This window comes from Pelecanus crispus, chromosome 2, assembly GCF_030463565.1.
Source record: "Pelecanus crispus isolate bPelCri1 chromosome 2, bPelCri1.pri, whole genome shotgun sequence".
Classification (NCBI taxonomy): Eukaryota; Metazoa; Chordata; class Aves; order Pelecaniformes; family Pelecanidae; genus Pelecanus; species Pelecanus crispus.
In genome coordinates, this window is record NC_134644.1 from 105,343,735 (window position 1) to 105,366,400 (window position 22,666).

Genomic DNA, 22,666 nt, shown 5'->3' on the forward strand with positions numbered 1-22,666 from the left:
TGCTCGTGACACCAGCAATACTTTTGAAACTATACCTCTCCAGACCACAGAAAATATGATACTAATACTCTCTGGAGACAATATAAGTACATTATCTCCTTATTTGTCTTGGCTTGTCTTCTGACAGCATTAATGAAAGACTTGCAGGCCTGAGATCCAGACTTGTGAGAACTTCCATGGAAAAGTCACAGATCACATAAAGACTGCATGAAGAAAAGTTGCCATACACTCAGCACCATGCTGAAAAAATTGCGGCACCTCAAGACAAACGTATTAGTATACTCATGCAACAACAAAACTCATTCATGCACATGCAGTATGTTGCTGTGTAATTGTGTGGAATGGTAGATTAAGTAACTCTGTATACTGTATGCAGTCACCAGAGAAGTAGCATTCATTCTTAATACTGGTGTAAAACTTTTCTCAAACACCAACAAATAATTTTGGCTAATAGCATAAATAATACACTGCAACAATGTTCATCTTTTCAACACATCCTGTGCTTATATCTAGCCAGCACTTCAGGAATTCCAGACTCAGTATTCTGCTATACAGCATCCAAAAAGCAAAGCCCAGAAGTGGGCAAGGATGAATCCAGGTCTTATGCTTCCTGATAATCTAGCTGTTTGGCTTATTCTGGTGTGAAGTTCTCAGTCATATTCGTTAGAGCAGTTAATTTTGCTTCAGGACAGAAGTATTTCACAAAGCAAAGCCTAAACCCAATGTTATTACTTTAACTATCCAACTAGAGAAATGTAGCAAAGGAGACCTCTCTTCACACATATTCATAAAAGGAAGAACCATGGCCACAAACTGTAAGCTACACCAGTTCGAACAGTTGGAAACCTGAAAGAACTACCAGATATTTTAGTTCATGTCCCAGGCCTTCCAATCACATTCAGTTCTCCTGTGCTACTGTACAAAATGAGATGATTAGCTAAAGAACATCCTTTGCATAATCGGTGTGTTGCTTTAGCTCCTCCTAAGATGTGAGGAGACTTCTTAAACTTTGAGGCCTTAATATTTCTCACTTGATACTACTATTACCAGCCTCAAACATTCAGATATCATGAGTCAAACAAAAGAAAATATCATGACCTCAACGCCAAAATCCCATTGAAAAAACTGTTCTTCTATTACACATTTGGCAAGTCTTCCGACCTCCCATTAAGGAAGGTGTATGCAAGTTACTGTGCCAACTCTGCCTGATATGCAAAGATAAACATGGCCCCTGCTAATTAACAGGCAGTATAGAATTTACAACTTCTTATCAAATCTCAACTACTAATTAACTAATTACTAACTGCATGAAGCTTCTCTGCTCTTCATACACCCATCAAAGATCCATAATTAATACAAACTTCACAGTTCCTACATGGCTTTGCACCCCTCCCTGAGAGCAATGTACTTGCTTCTCCTCTACTTTCAGGGGTTCTCCATTATCGTCCTCTCCTCCCCAGACTTGGCTTGGCATTAATGGGAAAGAGAGAAAGGATGACCTATACTTGCTTTTTACAATGGCCTTTACTACCTGTCCCTTCCATGAAAACTGGGGAACTAGAGGTGTCAGGCAATCAGATGAAGGGTCTTTATGGGCATGGAGGCTAGTGCTTCGCTGATGGTGCCTGCAACAGAGGGCAAAATCAAAGTTATGCAACATGTCAGCTCTGACAGACTTCCTGCAAGGCAAGAGGCATTATGTTAGCAAACACAGAGTCTGCCTCAGAAGGACAGGCAGTTCTACACAGCCACGTACATCATTGTCTTCAGCTCATTTGAACTTTGCAGAGACAGACTTGTTCTGATGTGGTGTAAAAAAAAAAAGTCTCCTCTACAAGCAGCTTTAAACACTGCCTACACACTTAACAAAATATTAGTACTTCCACTAATCTGCAATAACTGATCAACCTTGACACTGTAGTGTGTCAGTAAGAGTATCCAGTAACAGCTCCAGCACGATGACTCTTGCGTGGTTTCTCAACATGAGATTATGAAAATGAGAGAGCTGTCTGAAAGAGAGACCTTGGGATGCCCGTCATACAACAAGTGCCCTCTGTGCAGGTGACTGATCCCTTTAGTAGCATCACCTCTCTCTTGGCATGTGGCAATAAGCCTGTCTGCATTAGGAGGTTCTCCTTAGAAAGGAACAAGTAATCCAGAGTGTAGCAATGCAGTGACCTGAGCCTTTGGAGGCTGCTGTGGGACAGACAACAGGAGATTTTCTAAGGCGCTCTTCCAAATACCAGCGTATCATTCCAGCCTCCTTTTTCTCCTCTACAAATTAGACAATGACTAAATATTAGGTACCTCAAGGAAGAACTTCTGTCAAGGTGGTCGTCATCAGCAAGAATGGGATAAAATACAAACTGTAAGAGAAGGTAAGTCCTAATGTGCCCTAATTTATAGTGGAGGAAAGCATGAGCTTTTTGGCCTGAGGGACTTGGAGTCTTTACTTGACACTGGTATTTAAAGTGACAGATGATTACCCAGAGATGGAAATAATGTGACATTAAAATATTCCCCAAGACATACAGCATTTGATACCCTAGCTCAAGAAACCTACTCAAAAAAAAAAAAAAGTAATTCAGACTGGGCTGGGAGGCAGCACAGGCAGCCTGGTTAAAGAGTGGTTAAAAAAAAACATGGGGAAAAAAGCTATTGAAATTACTCTATGTCTATGTCTAAGACCAAGATCTGGTCTTAATGCCTACCAAAGCCGTATAAAGGTTGGGCAGAAATCAGTAGTGAGACTTACATGGGAACCATAGTGAATGATCTTTACTTACTGACATGCCTACTTACCCCTGATATGAAAGATCTCATGATCATATCAGTAGCTGTGAATCAGTCTAGAGACACAATCTAGTATTATATACACCAATACATTCTCAATTAATATCCAAAAAAGCACACTCACAACTCACTGATGACATTCATAGGATGTAAACAAAGTTTTGCACCCCTAAAAGTTATGGCAGTTTTCTTCCCCTACCCCGTCCCCCCCAAAACACACCTTTTCTATTTCCTCCCAAGGCTTAGGAAATTCACACTGTTCAAAAGTACAGCCAGAGAGTTCTTCAACACAGACAAAATATCACCTGTCAAAAAGCCCCTACATTTTCTAGATTTTTACAGTTTACAATATGACAACAATGCCACCTACTAATAGTCTGAGGCTGTATTTACAAGACCCTTTAAATTTCCCTGATTTTTAGGTTTCAGAAATCTAGCTTGTCTCACAGTTGCCTGCCAGTTCGGCATGTCCCTCTCCAATGAGAATGATTTGCTGGAGAAAAAAAGTTAAAAATTGTGAAACAATTTCAATTTTCCAGCATCACACAATGGGGTTAGAGAATAGCTAGCAATAAAATATATATATATTTCAAGCACTATTTACTATTTATATCATTATAAATCATATATAGCATCCTGCTGTATTCATATTTTTACAGCATAAATTACGTAGGTGACAAGTTGTGACAGTCATACAAAATCTGATTTTATGACATTTTTCCACTTGCTGCCTTTGGTATTAAAAAAATCAGGTTAACGTCATTCTGCTTCATATTTATAGTTCCTATAGAATGGCATGGAGAAATTTCAGAGTAGGTTAGTCACATTGATACGCATTTGTTTTCCTACATAAGTGAGACTGCTTATACATAAAATCAGTAAATTTACTGTAATCCACAACTCAGCAAGCCAGCACTGTTTATACTAATTCATATAAAAATCCTGTACACTAAGAAATGGCTATAAATATTCTCTTTGGGATTTCTAAATACACATGCCTCTTTCAAAACTATTCCTGTTTCTCTAGTGACTCTGAAGAGAAAACACTCTGAAAATATAATGGACTATTTCTACTCCCCTCAAAGTGATCAGCATTGTGACTTACTTTAGTGAGAGTAGGACTAGGTGAAACCTTTTTAACTGAATGAAATTTACAAATCAAGACTAATCAGTTAACACTTTCGTCTGACTTCCCCTACAAAATGTTTAAAAAAAGAGTAAGTGCCTGCATGACAGAACTCCAAACACAAGTCAGATTTTCCTTTTCCTTAAATCAGACCAAAAAACTTCATCAGTTGCCTCATACATTAGAAAACATACAAGATTGCTTATGCTGCCAATACCTCTTGTAAATCATGTAATAGCAAATACAGATACACACTACCTACATTATGGCAAGCAACACACCCTATAGACTTCTTCAAATTACAACAGGAAGATATAGAGAAAGTGATGATGTAGTTGTCTGGCAAATCTGAGCAGCTTTCTTGTTCTCAGCACAAAACTGGAAAGAAAACTATTTCAGGTCTATACGAGTTAGCAAAACAAAAGAAAGAACTCAAAAAAAACCCCATGCCATTACATTTGTTTTTCACACTACACTTGTTAGGCACAGAAGGTGATTGACCAAAATTTCAGTTATGACACAACTTACCCGGACATCTTAAAAAGGAAACATGCCGAGCACTTTTTGTTGTAATTCTTTTTGTCTTGCTTTTTGTTTTTCATTTAACTGGCTGATTTGAGGCTTATTTTGTTTTGGCTTACTTTTGGGAGGATTTATGAATATTAGGGGGCTTCATCTGTTTTTTTCCTTTTCCAGTTTTTAATATTACCCTTCCATATTTAAGCATAATGCATGATACTCCCTGCCTGGAACGCAGTTCCCATTCCCTTTTGCCCCATGAGAAGAAATAATGGTTCAGGATTCCATGCTAACAGGGTTTTAGGACTGATTGTCCAAAAATAGGGTTAAAGAAAGGAACCCAGGACATAGACTTTCAAAGGATCTGTAGTACGAGGCACAAAAGAAACAAAACACTAACTTTCCCCATTTCAGTCAAACAAATGTTTCAGATTAAATATGTTGGCCAGAAGTTAGCAACAAATTTTTAATAGCTAGCCCACTAAATATAGTACACCTGTTTCAGGAATATTTTTTTGGCTCGCAAACATTTTTTTTTTTAAAGCTTAAGTAGCTCCTATAAGACAACTTACTATTTTGATACAGCTGGAATACTGCTCTAAAATAGCAGGGTTTTTTTAACAGCAATACATTGTTTAAACACATTTACATGCATCTTTTCAATTTCTAGTTTTTCATAAAGCCATCATTATGTTTTTCAGGCCTCTGCAATATTTCTTAAATAGATGTAGGAAGAATAAGGTTTCAATATGAAGCAGAGCTATACCAAACCTTACTGATAGTCAAATTATGAGTAACCTGTCTTGTGCAAGTTCAACTAATTGGCAAATGTTGTCCTAGACTCCAGAAGGCAAAACTCATTGCTTAACAAACACTACCAACTTTTTTCTAAACAAAACATTTATTTTGTTGTAAAATTTGTGATGTGTTTTTTGCATCTCTCATTTTCCTGTGCCAAAGATCACTCTGATGGTCCAAAGAAGCTTGCAAAGGCACAGGCAAACATGTAAAATGTACTCCAATGATGGGAGGCCAGAAGATAAGAGCTCTTTTAAATCCCACTATTAAATATGACTTTACAAAGAGCTCTACAGATTTTTTAATCTTTCAACAGGTTATTTCTGCACTTTCATAACAAGCCATAATATTTCAGCCCTTCCAGCATGTTTTTCAGAGAAAATGCTGGAACATATCTTATATGACACATCACTTGTTCATAATGTTTATTAGAAGGCAATCCCTATTCAGAAAGTAAGTACCTTGGAAGAAATGCATTAAGTAAATGCAAACGAAACTAGTAATGACTATGCAACATGTTAATCTGAAAGAACTGCTATCAATATCTCATGTTAATTCTGTCTCAAAGGAACACCTTCTTGTATGACTACCATATGCTTTTATCCTTTAAAAGTGTCAACCCTCTCTAGCGCCTATTAGAAGGATTTCTCCCAGGCTTTGTGATCATGTTTCAAACCACTTATACTCTTGGACAGCCAAGGGACTGCATTTGCTCTATCAGAAACCTAATGCTGAATACCCAATACTTCAATGTGTCAAATTTATGTACTAGCATGAATTAAAAACCACCAGGCAGTGAACTAGCAAAACTTCAAGGAAAACACACAGTACTGTTCTGATCTAATACGTGTATCACTGTCAAGTTGCCATCTTTCATTGGTTCAACAGAACATTACATGTCACAAAATCCAAAACATACTACATTGGCTCCGTAAATATTTTTAGCTTCACAATGTTTAAATAAGACTTAGGTAAAAATTAGAAACTTGTATTTCAATTATGTCAGCTTAGAAAATAGAATTGGAAAGATTCTTTTTTTTTCAGCTTGAAATCTGAATTTATTTTCTAATTCCAGGAGGAAGATAAGCCAAAACAAAACAATAAAACCTCCACAATGATAACTGTCATAGATACTTCGAGACACAAAAACTTGCCGAAGTAGTCTGTAAGTATGTGGATATGAGTTACTCCCCCCAAATTCTTGCTGTTTTACACACACATCTCATGATTACAAGTTACACTTTTCATGCACAGAGTTTCCTATAGTTTTCCTTTCTCTTTCATTGAGCACCATGTAGTTGCTCAGCCCTGGTACAAGCACAAAAAGGAAGACTATTACAAAGTTTTCTTCTCCTCTTTACTGCACAACTGCTTAACTCATGTCGCCTTTCATTTTGGCTGGAGTCAGAGACTTTCAGGCCTGGGGTGTGACTTCAGGAATACACAAGGCAGAAATCGTCTCTTCCCCACTCGACATGGAGGGCATGAAATCCAGGCCGTCAGCAAGAGTTTTGTCTGCAAGGCCAGGATTTCATACAGCGTGTCCATAGTTGAATGACAGACACAAAAGAACATGAAAAGTGCTATGCTCTTAAGATAGACGTCACAGCTGACAGTTATGGTATGGAGCTGTCAGCTGGGAGCAACAGTACGTTCACTGCCTAAATATTCTTCTCTCTCTCCACCCCAGGGCTGGTACTGCCCAAATTTTGAATAACTGCAGGCCAAGATTTGGCTCTTAAGGAACAATTCATGAAACCCCATATCCTCAGATAATTCATTCCTTTCCACAGATCACATCTTCAAGTTTTGTGAGCTCTAGGCTAAAATTACAAGTTTGGAGCATGCTTTGTCAAGCTCGTACTGATCAAGGGAACTGACAACATAATTGCTTTATCAAGATGAGTATCTATTTGATGTTCTTTTAAGATTCTGCCCAGCTGGACTGCTAAGCAGAAATTTATGAGGTTTTAGAACAGATGTAACCAGGTTTAGAGCTATGGGGATCCTTTTCTTCCTCCAGATGTACATGTACTCATGTACAAGAGTTTCATATTTAGTTTCATCTCTCTCTCTCTTTTGCCTCTCTCTCTTTTGCCCCCCCTCCTGCCCCCCCGAGCTGATAACGCCATGGACATTTCAATTAATCCACAAAATGCCTAAAATAATAGACTATGTTTCCAGCAATGGGGGAATTAAAAAATTAATACTACTTAAAAGTACTTTCAGCCCTACGATATATTGTTTCAGACCATAGTTATCCCCTAAAGCTGCTAGCAAGTTGCCTAACCTTTATATCTGCCAGTATGCAGCATGCATGGAAGGGAAGCAGCAATATATGTTCCTAACACTAAATACAGACTGTTCAAAAAAGTATCAGGTAACCTACTGATTTGAAAGGTAAAGTATATTTCACTGTATGGCAATATTATGAAGTTTAGAAGAGCAATTTATGAAGCAAAAAATTGTGCATCTCAAATACTATTCTTTTAATAAAGATATTTGAATAATTTTCTCTATGTAATGATTGCAGTCAGCCCAGATTCAGAGGAAGTTATACTCACATTGTCATTAATTTTTTATATATGAATTTAAAATACTTTACCAAGAGAATCCCTGGGAGGAACATTTAAAATAATTGCATGCTTACATTAGTTAGTAACAATTCAGAGTGATCGTTCTCTAGTACAGGCTCTGAAAGAACTTTTATGAAGTTAGGATGAAAGCTTTAAACCCATCACATGCACAACATTCACTGAAGTCTAATGCGATTAAAGGAAATTATTTAAAGTTATAGAAATAATCCAGTGTTATATATATTTATCTGCTGTAAGATTCTTTCGTGGAGAAACAGAAGAAAGATGATTGCACTTGGAAGATCTGTAGGAGGATAGGTTTGATGTGAGCTTTGATTATGTCTTGTGTTTGAGAGAGAAAGGACTAGTCCTTTAGTAACTAGTTTACCATCCAGCAATCGAGGGATGATAACTACATAGAGAAATCACTCAGTGCGAGATTCAGAGAGACTTTATACAAAACTCTAGTTTATCAAGGTAGACTTTGAGTTAACTAAATACAAATATATTCTGATAATACTAAATGCTAATAATGTTGATAATACTAAATACTAAAAAAAATTAAATTATTTTAAATGATTATTTCCTCATTAAAAATAATTTATTTAAAGTATTTTCATTTAAATAATGACACTTTAAATCTTCAAATTCTTACATTCCTTCCCCATGAGTTTTTCCAAAAATAAGAGGTAGATGACTCTGGACACTGAAGGGTATTTGTTGAAGTATTTTCTATCTGGTGGGCTAAATTTTAGGCTACTCGGGTCTAGAGTTCTTTCTAAAGCTTTTAGCACTAGAAATGTATCACCGAGTTCAAAGTTGCTAAGTTCTGAGTAGTAACAAGCTGAGGAAAAGTAATATGGAAGAAAAGTAGGATTATTCTAGGCCTGAGGCCAAATCCTGGCTAGAGTTTTAATTCTGATTTAACAGTACTCTACATCTTGAAAGATATTCTCAAGAGATTTTGGCGGCATCCAAACTGAAACCAGGAAAGTAGCTCTTCTAATTTAGGAGGCAACGGTAAGCAAAGAAGCAGGGGTAGATTCAGATGAAGCAATTCAAATCACAAAGTAATCACCAAGCTCTGTCTCCACACAATTCAAAAGAGAATTGTCACTTTGTTTTATCTGATTTTTGGTTGTTGGTTACCTTTTTCTTTTGTTCTTTTTTAAAGAGCAATAAAACCTAATTTACCTTGTTATCTCTTTCTCTTCTGTGCTGCAGTTTTTCTTTACCTCAAATAAACTCCCCCTTCCCTGCTGTCTTATACTTTCCTCACCCAAGATTCTGCAACTGCAGGTGCCTCAGTCTTCCAGAGATGCCTCTTCTCATTACTGGGAAATCTTTTTAGGTGACAAAAGAGGATTTTACAGCCCAAAAACCCCACATATGAAAAACCAGAATCCTATATTCCCTGAACTCCCATGAATAAGAGAAGCAGATCTTCATCTGTGTGCTGAAGGTCAAAGACAACTCTAATGCAAAAATTTATAATGTGAATAATTACCCCCCCCCCATCTCTTACCAACAAAAGATTTTGTTCTGATTTTGAAAAGAAGGCAAATAGAAAGGCAAATAAATAATAATTTAATAAAATCCTGGACTCATGTGGAGGTTTCTCATTCAAACTCCTTTCTTTTTTAATATTATATTAAATAAATTGTCAAGCAATTGTACTATCTGAAATAAAAAAACCAGTAGTTCAACTCTGCCTAATTTTCAAACACACCATTGCGGTGAATTTAGTAGAAATGCATGATGTTTAAGCCTGGGCAGAATATGGTCCATTGTAAATGCCTCTTGTTTCTATCATGGTAGTTTAATTCCAATAAAAGACAAAACTGTTGTATGCATCTATATTCAAACACAAGATAAAATGTGTATTTGGTTATTCAGCTTTGTTCTTTGACTGCTGTGCCAAGCTCTTATTCATTTTTGGTGTGTAAAGCTTTATGCATGTAAGGAATATACTGATTAATTTGTCTGAGAGTTTAACTCTGGTTTCAGAATTAGCCTGAATCAAATATTCGCATTTGACATATCATTTAAATTTTCATCAATATACATTTTAGAAGATAAGTCTAGAGATCTTGCTCACACACATTTTTTTCTCTCCTGCACTAGTATAAATCAAAACAAAAAAAGATTAGATGGCAATACAAAAAAGGTAGGATTTCTATAAGACCCCATCTTGCAGCTATAAATGGAAAAACATATGAACGTGTTCAATGGAGCTGAAGTTTAATATTACTATCCAAATTCCATTTTATCGCACTGTCACCGCCACCAAAGGAGGGGTTTTATGTTGGAGATAATATGATACCACAGTATAAGCCCTCCTCAGATTTCAAACAGGTCAACTTGTCAAAGCTTTTTAAGGCAGCCAATTACATTAATTTTCCACAGCAGAGAAATACATATTTCATTTCCATCTCCCACTAGAGATGGGGCCCAGGGATTCTGTTTCGAAAGGCTCTTATCACTAAGTAACATTCGTACCCCCAAAGGAACCTTTGGCAGTCACTGGTCCATTGATATAATTGAGCAAGGTATGAGCTGTCTGACACTGCCATGGCATTGCTCAATAGCGCTCTGCACTAAGCACTCAGAACAATGAAGCTTCAGCAGACGGCCGCATTGTCAATAAATTTCAATTACACTAATTGCCAAGAGTTCAATGATTGCACTTTCAAAGGGGAGGGGGAAGGACGGATGGAAGATTAAAAAAAGCCTATGCCTATGAGGGCTAAAGAATAGGATGCACTAAATAAACTGCAGCTTCTAATGGGGGCATTAATGTATTTTTTTTAACATGGCTTAACAAGATTTTACAAGCTGTACCAGTTTCAGGGATCCTGTTTTACATTTCTTTGTTACTGTCTCCAAACAACCTATACAGAGACTTAATTATGTGGCATTATCTTTCAGGGAAGAATCATTTTCTTAGGTTTTTATGTTGTTCGTGTTCTGTTCAGGATGGATAATGCATTTGAAAGCAGAATGCGGTAATGTCAATTCCATGAGCAAACAAGGCTGCTCACTGAACAGGTATATAGCGACCAAATGCATCACCTTACTGGAGTGACAGAGTCACATATTCCAAATTAATTAGAGCTATGTAGGAATCTTACATATACACATCAGTATTCACTCCAGTCAGTATTAGTATTAGGCACACACCAATGTGCACAGAATCGATATAAGTAATTGATATACTTACCTCTTACCCACAGATTATTTACTGCAATGTCTGAACTTGCATAAAAATATTGATGACTATTCTGAGATAAATCTGGGAATATTCAGTTTACCTTGTATGGGCCAAGACCCCAGATAAAGTATTTCCTGTTATGCTTAGTTCTGTTTTGGTTTTCAGTCATAGAATCATTTAGGTTGGAAAAGACCTGTAAGGTCATCAAGTCCTAACACCGCCAAGTCCACCACTAAACCATGTCCCCAAGCACCACATCTACACGTCTTTTAAATACCTCCAGGGATGGTGACTTCACCACTTCCCTGGGCAGCCTGTTCCAATGTTTGACAACCCTTTTGGTGAAGAAATTTTTCCTAGTATCCAATCTAAACCTCCCCTGGCGCAACTTGAGGCCATTTCCTCTTGTCCTATCACTTCTTACTTGGGAGAAGAGACCAACACCCACCTCACTACAACCTCCTTTCAGGTAATTGTAGAGAGTGATAAGGTCTCCCCTCAGCCTCCTCTTCTCCAGGCTAAACAACCCCAATTCTGTGTAAAAGGGGGCTCAGAGGAAAAAGCACTTTGCTTAGTATGTTTTCAAAACTTTATAGAATTTCTAAGTGAGTAGTTAAAATGTTTAAATTAATTACTATATGATAAAACAGTATGAGAACTTAGTTAGTAGTTCTCATTTCTGCAGGAACTCTATGTATGGATGAACTGGATATTTGTTTATGTCAGAAGGGACCTAAAGAGGTCTCTAGCCCAATCTTCTGTTCAAAGCAGGGACAGGTCTGAGATCAGAACAGGTTACTCAGGATGTTATCCAGCTGGGTTTTGAAAATGCCAAGGACAGAGTTTGCCCGGCCTCTCTAAGCAACTTGTTCCAATGCTTGGCTGTCCTCATGGTGAAAAAGATTGTCCTTACATCTGCTCGGACTCTCTCATGTTTCAGCTTGGGCTTGTAGCCTCTTGTCCTCCCACCATGCCTCCTATTCATCTTCCAATGAAAGCCCTTGCTCTAAATGATGTTTAATTTCATAGACAGAGTGCAAAGAGGTACACATGAAAGTATGGCAATATCAAGAAAAGGATTTGAAAGTGGGCCTCCACCAGTCCAGTCTACTGGCTCTACCGGTATTCAAAAAAAAATCTCAGCTTTAAAAATCCATACATAAAACTTCAGAAGGTTTTACTGTAGCTCAAAATAGAAATCTCAAAGAACTCTGCAGCAAAGAATGACAGCTTCAGAATCAGTTCAGGAAACAAACCAGACTTGTAGTTTAATATTTCTCAAGATTTGTTTCTTTAATAAGAAGCTAGAGAACATAATAAAGTCACTTCAGTTTGATAAAATTGGGTCTTCAACATCTCAGTGCACCACTGAGAGTGGTGACAATAATGACTAAAGCTGTAAGACACCAGAAGAATTTACAGTACACTAGCTCAAGGCACAAAAGGTAGAAACAGTCACTTATCTACACAGGAGATTTTTAACAATTCAGTTGAGAAACATGAGTAGATGACTTTAGCTTTCTGGGTAAAAAGAACAAACACTTTCCAGCAAAAGAGAGAAGGAAATGGTGGAACAAGTGGAAAACTCGATTTCCTGCTCTGCTTGATTATGTTTATGAGTTGATAGATATCTAAATATTAGCCCCTTTTTTACCCCTCAGAAAGACCAGATCAAGATTTTTCTGTGGTCATATAGGAAGGGATGAGAGCAGGACTGAAACTTCCTGGAGGCAATGCTACCCAGTCACAGTATGCAGAGATTTCTGCGGCTGGCATGCTAAGTAGCACAAGATTGAGAAACGCCACAGCATCACAGCATAGGAAGGAGACTCATCACTAATATCACAGTTAATAACACTACATATGCAGACTAGAGGTGAACGAGGTATGGCTAAGGAAGGCCGGAGGTGATGTACTTCTCAGAGAGCATGACGTTGTGGAGAATCTCCTGGACAGCTCTGGAATGGAAGAAATAATCAGTATTTCCATCTTGAAAGGCAAAGCAAGCCTTACACAGCAGAAGTAATAAATGACATTTAAGAGCTATTTCCAGCAATTTGTGAAGATTCTGAAACACCCAAAAAATGACCCCAGATATCATAGTATGTCTAACAAAAAGCTGTGATGTTTTGGTTTGGTTTTTTTTCCAAAAATTTCTGCAAAAATAAAAGAACATTTTGATGCATCAGGCTTTTCCCTAACCCAAAGAAACCAAATTTATGAGTACTCATTATCAGATTCCTCTTTCCCATCCATCTTCCCCCATTAAATTTCCAACAGCCAATCTGGAAGTGGAATTCAATGTGAAAAACATCAAAAATTCTAAGGAACCTTCTGAAAAATCAGTGCTTGTAAAGAAGAATGAGGACCAAGTGTTTTTCCACCCAAAAAAAGGTGAGCAGTGCTGTGTGTTAGCCACCCTGCACACCTGTGGATCAGCCTTATCGCAGTTTGCATTGCTGCTTATTTAAGGCAGGGTGCTGTGGCCAAAGGACAGAAAGTTTGTTTCTCATACAGTCCACAAAACAGCTTGTTCAGGGTAAGAATTCTCTGCCAGATTTTTGTTAACTCCAGCAGTTCCTTAGCAATTTCAAAACTCTAAAACAAAGTAACAGTTTCAAGAGATTTGAAGTGAAACACAGCAGACTGTTTAGTTTCAGCTGCATTAGATGTTCTGATCACAGATTATTTTTGTTTACTGATGGCACAGTATTAAATTTAACAAAACCAAAAAATCCACATTTAGACTGTAAAAAAAAATTACTGCCATCTGATAAACAGGTTTTCTGATTTATTTTTTTACACAAAAATTTTAGATGCCAAAATTAACCAAGCAGCCCAAGTATGTGGCTATTTAATATGCAGCTCTCCCAAAAAAAAAACACCAGAAAAAAATTAGAGAGGCAAATTATTCATTTGTCTGGGCACTTATATTCTGCTAATCAAAGCAAAGGAATTATTCAGAGATTTAAGATCAAGAGTCATCATGATCCTGTATTTCAACTTCCTGCATAAGACAAGCCATACAATGTCACAGAATCATTTCTGCATCAAGACTAGTAACTTGTGGTTGAATTTTGTTTTTAATAAGATATCTGACCTTAATTTAAAAACCTAGTGACAAACATTCCACCACGTTTATTGATATTTGCGAGTGTTTCATTTTTCTTAAAAATATGTACTTTAGTTTCTATTGTTGTCCTTGCCCATTTGCACTGGAATTTCTACCTTTTGGAATTTGTTAGGATTGTGCCTAATAGTTTTAAAAGACCAGTAGGTATATATTTATGCAAATCAAAAGAAGAGAGCATCAGAGGTGGTCTGTGCACCTTTGACATGAAAATCTGTCCTGAAACAAAATCTTGACATTAATGTGAAGACTAATTTTAATATCAAGTTGCATATGCATTTCCTGGTTTCCATGGAATATTTTGTATATGGGTTACAGGAACCTAATGGAACATTCTATATGAAATAGCTAAATCACACATGAATTAAATTAACACATATATACCACAATTAATTTTATATTTATTATAATAATTCTGGAAAGCTATCCAACCACTGGAAATTGTTTTTCTAAGATCAAATTTTGTGTACACTGTGAGGTACTCCACTGGTAAAACAAATTTTCTCTTTTCAATACCACATTTATGAATGAGACCTGTGAGACATAACAAGACAGGAAAAATCTTTCCATTTCATTTCAGAAATGAAGATGTTCCCTAGTGTAAAAGAAGAAAAAAAATATTTGCTTGTGAAGTGTAACAAATATTGTTGATTTCATTTTTATCATTTTGGAATATGCTTTCATAAGTGTCAAAAAATAAGTAATGGTTAATGGTACTTAGACCATCATTCAAGGTATTTCTTCAAGAAAAAGAAAATTATTCTCTTTTGCAGGAAGGAATGCTTGATACTATTTCATCATAGCAGCATAAACTGTGTGGTTAATATCAGAAAATTGTGGTTGTGTGCTTTCTCAGTTTATGGGACAATCAAGTAAACTCACTGAAACGAAATAATTTTAACCTTAAATCATGACAACTTTGGAATAATAACTTTCCAGCTTGAATTTGTTTATTAATATCAGCTTCAATATCAGGTTTTGAATCTACTGTGCTGTATTCTTCAAATTACAAAAAATTAAGAACACATTTTCCTGGTTCAATCCCACTTTTGTAAGAGACCCATGAGACTTAATGAGGTTGTCAAATTATCCCTGATGTCTGAGAGTAATTTTTTTGCTTCCTTCCACTTGCACAATAGAGTACTACCAAGATAACAGGACACAGCTATATGCAACGTTCTGCATGATCCTGCAGCATTTTAAGATGCTTTTGTTTTCCACAGACATAAATTAATTTTATAGTATTTACTGTGTATCCATATTGGAATGAAAGCTCTCTCTTAAACTCCTGAATATTTAGTTCCTCTCCGAATTTATGTCTTAAAAAAAGTCTTGTAAATGTTGTTGAAAACTCTGGGAATCTATGAGAACAGTATCCTGTCCAAGAGTACTAGAGAAGTATGATATATTGAACCTGACAGGATGATGTTCATTAATCTTTGAAATGTAGTCGGGACACTGGTAATTCCAAGAGGCATTACATTAAAATGAAAAGCCCCCTTATGGCAAATGAAGGTGGTTTTTTGTTTCCTGTCATCATCCATTTGTAACTGCCAATAGCCGCTAGTTAAATCAATGCACCTGATAAATATTGCTTGACTGAGGAAATCTAGAGAATCATCATTTCTTAACACTGGGTATTTATCTTGTTTTCTTATTGCATTTATTTTTCAGCAGTACTGTACTCTGAAAACCTGTTCATACCATTTGGCTTTTCAGCAATTAACACTGGCCTAAGGGCAAATTGAGAGAGAGATGGTTTCAGACCAAAGCATATACTACAGCTGTTGCTTTACCACTCTTCGTTGCAGAGGAAGAGGTTTGTGGACAGAATTTCATGATTCTTGATGGTTTTTATTCAACATCTACCTCTCTCAGCTGTATGGTAACATTTGGAAGACTTTGGAACAGAAAAGCTGTATTTCGCATTCAACTCAGGAAAAAGAAAATGAAATACTGTACCTACAACACAACTCTAGAAATGGACCTATATCACGGAAGCAGGTGAAGACCGGATCTTACCCCTCCCTCATCTTTAAACCATTGCAAAATTCAAAACAAAAAGAGGAAAATGTTTCACTGTTTACTGTTCAACCTTTTAGCTACAAATCATGTAGTTATGGTTTGTAAAGGAAATGCAGAAAAGTGAGTGGGGGCAAAATGTGTATACTTGATACAGTCTTTAAAAATCTCATTTGTTTGTTGTTTTTACCTATAGTATACAAAATATGAAGTGCAAATTTAAGGCTTATCCATATTTCTTTACACTATTTCTATCTCTTGCTTATAAAATGGCGGTATTTTTCAGAAGTGCCCATTCACTTTGATTGTTCCATTATTTTATGTGTCTAGCCTGCAATCCATACATTTGGGCAATCCAAGATTAGTGATTGCTAGATATGTAGTACTCATGTATTTGTGTATTTTTCTTTAGTGTTAAGATTCCCAGACTATTAAAATGTTTCCTTCAGTGTCGTGCAAAAACTCTTACAAGATGTTAACTTGTCATCAGGGCCAATGAGAAGCTATTTAGTTTAACAACAGAAAGAAGCTCGCTTCAGTGATTTATTGATGACATTTATTTGCCAGATAGGCAAAGAAGCCAAGAAAGCACTACTTTGAATGCTATTCTGAAGCATAGGGTCAGTGGTCTTCTCTGCCAGAAATTTCCTATTTGATCTTGAGCAAGCTAATCTGAACACTAGCTCTTCATCTTTAAAACAGGCCAACAATTCCACCTTATGATACAGTAGTAGCGTGTAGACACAGATATTATAGAACACGAGGCACACAGCTAGCAGCTTTGAGAGCTGTGAGGATACCAACAATATAACACGTAAACCAGATAATATCTCAAGGGGAAGTTATTTCACAAGTATGGTATTTGGCAAATGAAGAAGTAAAATACACTTGACAAATTTGCTAACAGTTTTGGTCTATAGTTGGTTATATCCAATGCCAAATCACTCTTCTCTCCCAAGACAGAAAATTCATTAAAAATTAATTTTGCCTCATTATCACAAGTAGGTTTTGGTCCATGACCCCAACACCAACTTAGCTGGACATGCTTTTATTTTGAGCTATATTCTTACCTGAGTTTTGATAGGCAGATTTCACTCAGAATTTGTACACACACTTGTAATAAAGGCTTGATCCAGCAAAACTCTTAATTCATGCATAACTTGAAGCATGGAAATAATGTCACTGAACTCAGTCCAGCTGGCTGTGTATTTAAGGTTACACCTGTGTACATGCCCTTTGACCAAAGTCACAAATTTGCAATGTTGCCCTGTGCTTTAACTGAGTTACACCACACCATGGAGAAGGCTACTATTTTGACTGAAGAATCAAGAGCAAGTCTTTCAGCACACACAGTATGGTTTTCCTGAAGACAAATGGCAGGAGAAAGGAGGGCATGGAGACTGTACTGCTGCTTGGCACCACACAAATATGAAAAGAAAAGCTGCCAGAGGACTGCTCATGCTTTGTGTCCCACCCTGCATGTCACAAACTTTAATGCAGACAACATCACGCACAACAGCCAGGAAAAGAGCTATTGAAAAAAACCCTACCACGCTTAGAAAGAAGAGAAAGGAAACACTGATGTTTTTTGTCAGAAATAACCAATAGCAATAGCACACATATACATAAGTTCTCCCATGCCATTTTTTCATCATCTTTTAATATCATTTGGCAAAGTCTTACACTTTTGTCATCTCTGCCATTCAGTGGGCTTTATCATAACAATGGTCATCATCAGGAATGTTATTATTATCTCTGACATAAATATAAATCTATAATCTCTGCAGTAAGCTTTCAAACAATACAAGCTTACTCCACTCCACTGTTCTACCTCAGCCTGTGAGAACTGAAGGCTAATTCAGTGCCTCAACAGCCAGTTTTAGTGGAGGTGCCTTTAGAAACCTAGCCCTGCCTGACTGGCATTCACTGTCTTTCTCACATCCTCATTTTCAGTAAGGAATAGCTTGCTCTTATGTTTGACAATATATATTTCAGATTTGGTAATTATTCTTCATCACATTATCATAATGTACTACGTCCTAAGGGCAACAGCCCTTTGAGATTCAGTTCTCTTGGCCTCTCCCATTAATACAAGCCTACTGGCTGTTTTACATGATTGAGGTTTGACTCACAGAAATACAAATAACATAAATTTAGGCCACTGGCTTTTTAATCTCCCCGTGGCTCCCCAGCAAGGCAAATGACAATATTCTAATCTGTTTTCCATTATAATTAAGGCTCTCATTTAGTTTATGGTTTTATAATTAGAGCACCACACCTCAAGAAAAATCACAGGTCCTTTCCACTTCACAGGCAAATCAGGGAAATTCTGCATGTAACAGAAGAGGCCATGGGCAGTAACAGAAAAGATATTTATATAGGAGAAGAGACGTGGTTCAGAAAGGTTCACATTTCCAAGGTGATGAAAAGCATGTCTACACAGCACAATCGGGCACGTGTTAGAGAGCACTGAGCAAGCTCCAAATTTGCTTGTATCTGGTGCAGTAAAAGAAAGCACTGCCCCATAAACATAGCAGAAGAATTAGTATGCCTCACTGTGCAAGCTGTTTAGTCTTACTGACAGGGTCTGGTCTGCGGCCAACTCATTTGACACCAGCAATGGGTAACCCATGCAATGCCCCATGACATGATTTAAATGTGCTCATCACAGTAAAAATAGTTCAGGATTTACAACAGAGCTTCCCTTAGACTGGATCTTTCCAAGAAAGTATAGTCTTCGTGTTGACTTTGGAGAGCTGTTTAAATTTGTTGGCTTTCACTGGGAGGATGAAGCCAGCTGAAAAGATGGTTGTCCTTAGAGTAAGGAACTATGAACACGGGCTCTCAGCTGAGAAAGGTGAGAAGTAGAGATAGGCCAAAGGCTGAACTACTAATCCCATACAGAACAACCTTGATTTTGTTCTGAATAAGGTATTCTGGTTGTTAACAACACTGGAAGCCTGAAGCACGTGTTTGTTCTTTCTCCTGTGAGTCATGAATGCTATTCAAAAACAGGAAATCTTCAGTTAGACCATTATCAACCTAAACATGCAGTGGTGATTAAAAAGAACACTTATAGAAAACATTTTACTTTTAATCAGTCACAGACAGGACAACATAGGGTCCCAAGGAAGAAGAAAGTAATAATACAGGATTTTTTTTTTCCCAAAGTCCAGAAGAATCAGGGGAGAGAAACTTAAGGCAAAAACAGCAAAGTGACACACAGATAATCTGGCACTTACTTCAGAAACAATGAGGACAGGACTGAACTGTACAACAGTAGTTAGGATTACTGTATATGCCAAAAATCATCACACATCAGCATGGAAAAACCAGGCAAGATACCAGCAGTGTGCACAACGAAATAAGGTTAAAGGACTTCCAGTTCATTCAGGGTGCCCAGAGTTCCTGGACTCCCCAAGGGCCAGGATCACAGAGCTGCTGGAAAGTTATATTCATAGAATCATAGAACCATAGAATCATAGAATGCTTTGGGTTGAAAGAGACGTTTAGAGATCATCTAGCTCAACGCCCCTGCAGTGAGCAGGGACAGCTTTAACCAGATCAGGTTGCTCAGAGCCCCATCCAACCTGACCTTGAATGTTTCTAGGGATGGGGCCTCCACTACCTCTATTCCTTGTCCTGTCACAACAGGCCTTGCTAAAAACATTGCACCCATCCTTCCTATAGGCCCCCTTTAAGTACTGGAAAGCCACAATAAGGTCTCCTCGCAGCCTTCTCTTCTCCAGGCTGAACGACCCCAACTCTCTCAGCCTGGCCTCGTAGGAGAGGTGCTCCAGCCCTCAGATCATTTTGGTGGCCCTCTTCTTGCACCCTCAGCAAGTTTCCAGATGACACCAAGCTGAGTGGTGCAGTTGACACACCAGGAGGATGAGATGTCATCCAGAGGGACCTGGACAAGCTGGAGAGGTGGGCCTGTGTGAACCTCATGAGGTTCAACAAGGCCAAGTGCAAGGTCCTGCACCTGGGACAGGGCAACCCCCGGTATCAATACAGGTTGGGGGATGAAGGGATTGAGAGCAGCCCTGCGGAGAAGGACTTGGGGATACTGGTAGATGAAAAGCTGGACATGAGCCGGCAATGTGCACTTGCAGCCCAGAAAGCCAACCGAATCCTGGGCTGCATCAAAAGAAGCGTGGCCAGCAGGTCGAGGGAGGTGATTCTGCCTCTCCACTCTGCTCTGGTGAGACCTCACCTGGAGCACTGCGTCCAGCTCTGGGGCCCTCAGCACAAGAAGGACATGGTCCTGCTGGAGCGGGTCCAGAAGAGGTCCACCAAAATGATCCGAGGGCTGGAGCACCTCTCCTATGAGGCCAGGCTGAGAGAGTTGGGGCTGTTTAGCCTGGAGAAGAGAAGGCTGCAAGGAGACCTTATTGCGACCTTCCAGTACTTAAAGGGGGCCTACAGGAAAGGTGGGGAGAATCTTTTTAACAAGGCCTGTTGTGACAGGACGAGGAATAATGGATTTAAACTAAAGAAGAATAGAATTAGACTAGACATTAGAAAGAAATCTTTTACAATGAGGGTGGTGAAGCCCTGGAACAGGTTGCCCAGAGAGGTACTAGAGGCCCCATCCCTGGCAACACTCAAGGTCAGGTTGGCTGGGGCTCTGAGCACCCTGATCTGGTTAAAGCTGTCCCTGCTCACTGCCGGGGGTTGGTCTAGATGACCTCTAAGGGTCCCTTCCAACCCAAAGCATTCTATGATTCTATGATTCTGGACCTGCTCCAACAGGACCATGTCCTTCTTGTGCTGAGGGCTCCAGAGCTGGACGCAGTACTCCAGATGAGGTTTTACCAGAGCAGAGTAGAGGGGCAGAATCACCTCCCTCGACCTGCTGGCCACGCTTCTTTTGATGCAGCCCAGGATTCGGTTGGCTTTCTGGGCTGCAAGTGCACATTGTTGGCTCATGTCCAGCTTTTCATCCATCAGTACCCCCAAGTCCTTCTCCACAGGGCTGCTCTCAATCCCTTCATCCCCCAACCTCTACTGATACCGGGGGTTGCCCTGTCCCAGGTGCAGGACCTTGCACTTGGCCTTGTTGAACCTCATGAGGTTCACACAGGCCCACCTCTCCAACTTGTTCAGGTCCCTTCGGATGACATCTCATCCTTCTGGTGTGTCAACTGCACCACTCAGCTTGGTGTCATCTGCAAACTTGCTGAGGGTGCACTCGGTGCAGTCAATCCCACTATGTCATTGATGAAGATATTAAACAGCACTGGTCCCAGTACAGACCCCTGAGGGACTCCACTTTTCACCAGCCCCCATGTGGACATCAAGCTGTTGACCACTACCCTCTGGATGCGACCATCCAGCCAATTCCTTATGCACCAAACTTATCCATCAAATCCACATCTCCCCAATTTAGAGAGAAGGATGTTGTGGGGGACTGTGTCGAAGGCTTTACAGAAATCCAAATAGATGACATCCATTGCTTTTCCCTTGTCCACTGATGCAGTCACTCCTTCATAGAAAGCCACTAGGTTGGTCAGGCAGGAATTGCCCTTGGTGAAGCCATGCTGGCTGTCTCGAATCACCTCCCTGTCCTCCATGTGCTTGAGCATAGCTTCTAGGAGGATCTGTTCCATGATCTTCCCAGGCACAGAGGTGAGGCTGACAGTTTGATAGTTCCCAGGGTCCTCCTTTCTTCCCTTTTTAAGAATGGGCACAACATTCCCCTTTTTCCAGTCAGCAGGGACTTCACCTGACTGCCATGACTTTTCAAATATCATGGAGAGTGGCTTGGCAACTACACCAGCCAGTTCCCTCAGGACTCTGGGATGCATCTCATCAGGTCCCATAGACTTGTGTACATTGAGGTTCGCAGGTGGTCTCCAACCTGATCTTCCCTTACAGTGGGAGGGGCTCTACCCCCCTGCTCTGAATCTTGTGATTCATTGACTTGGGAGGGGTGAGGAGAGAGGTTGCCGGTGAAGACTGAGGCAAAGAAGTTGTTGAGTACCTCAGCCTTCTCCTCGTCTGTTAATACTAGGTCGCCATTCTTGTTCATTGGTGGGATATGCTTTCTTTAACCTTCCTTTTCTGGTTGACATACCTGTAGAAGCCTTTCTTGTTATTCTTTACATCCCTTGACAAATTCAGCTCCAGCTGTGTCTTGGCGTTCCTGACCCCTCCCTACACAACTGGGCCGTTTCCCTGGTTTCCCCCCAGGACACCTGTCCCTGCTTCCACTGCCTGTGCAGTTCCCTCTTACTCTTTAGTTTGACCAGCAGGTCTCAACTCAGCCATGCTGGTCTCTTCCCTTCCTTGCCTGATTTTTTACACATGGGGACTGATAGCTCTTGTGCTCTATGGAAGGTGTCCTTAAAGATCTGCCAGCTCTGTTCCATTCCCCTGTCCCTGAAGACTATCTCCCAGGGGGTCCTTCTGACTAACTCCTTGAAGAGCTGGAAGTTTGCTTTTCTAAAATTTAGGGTCCTGACTGTACTCCTCACTTTTCCCATGTC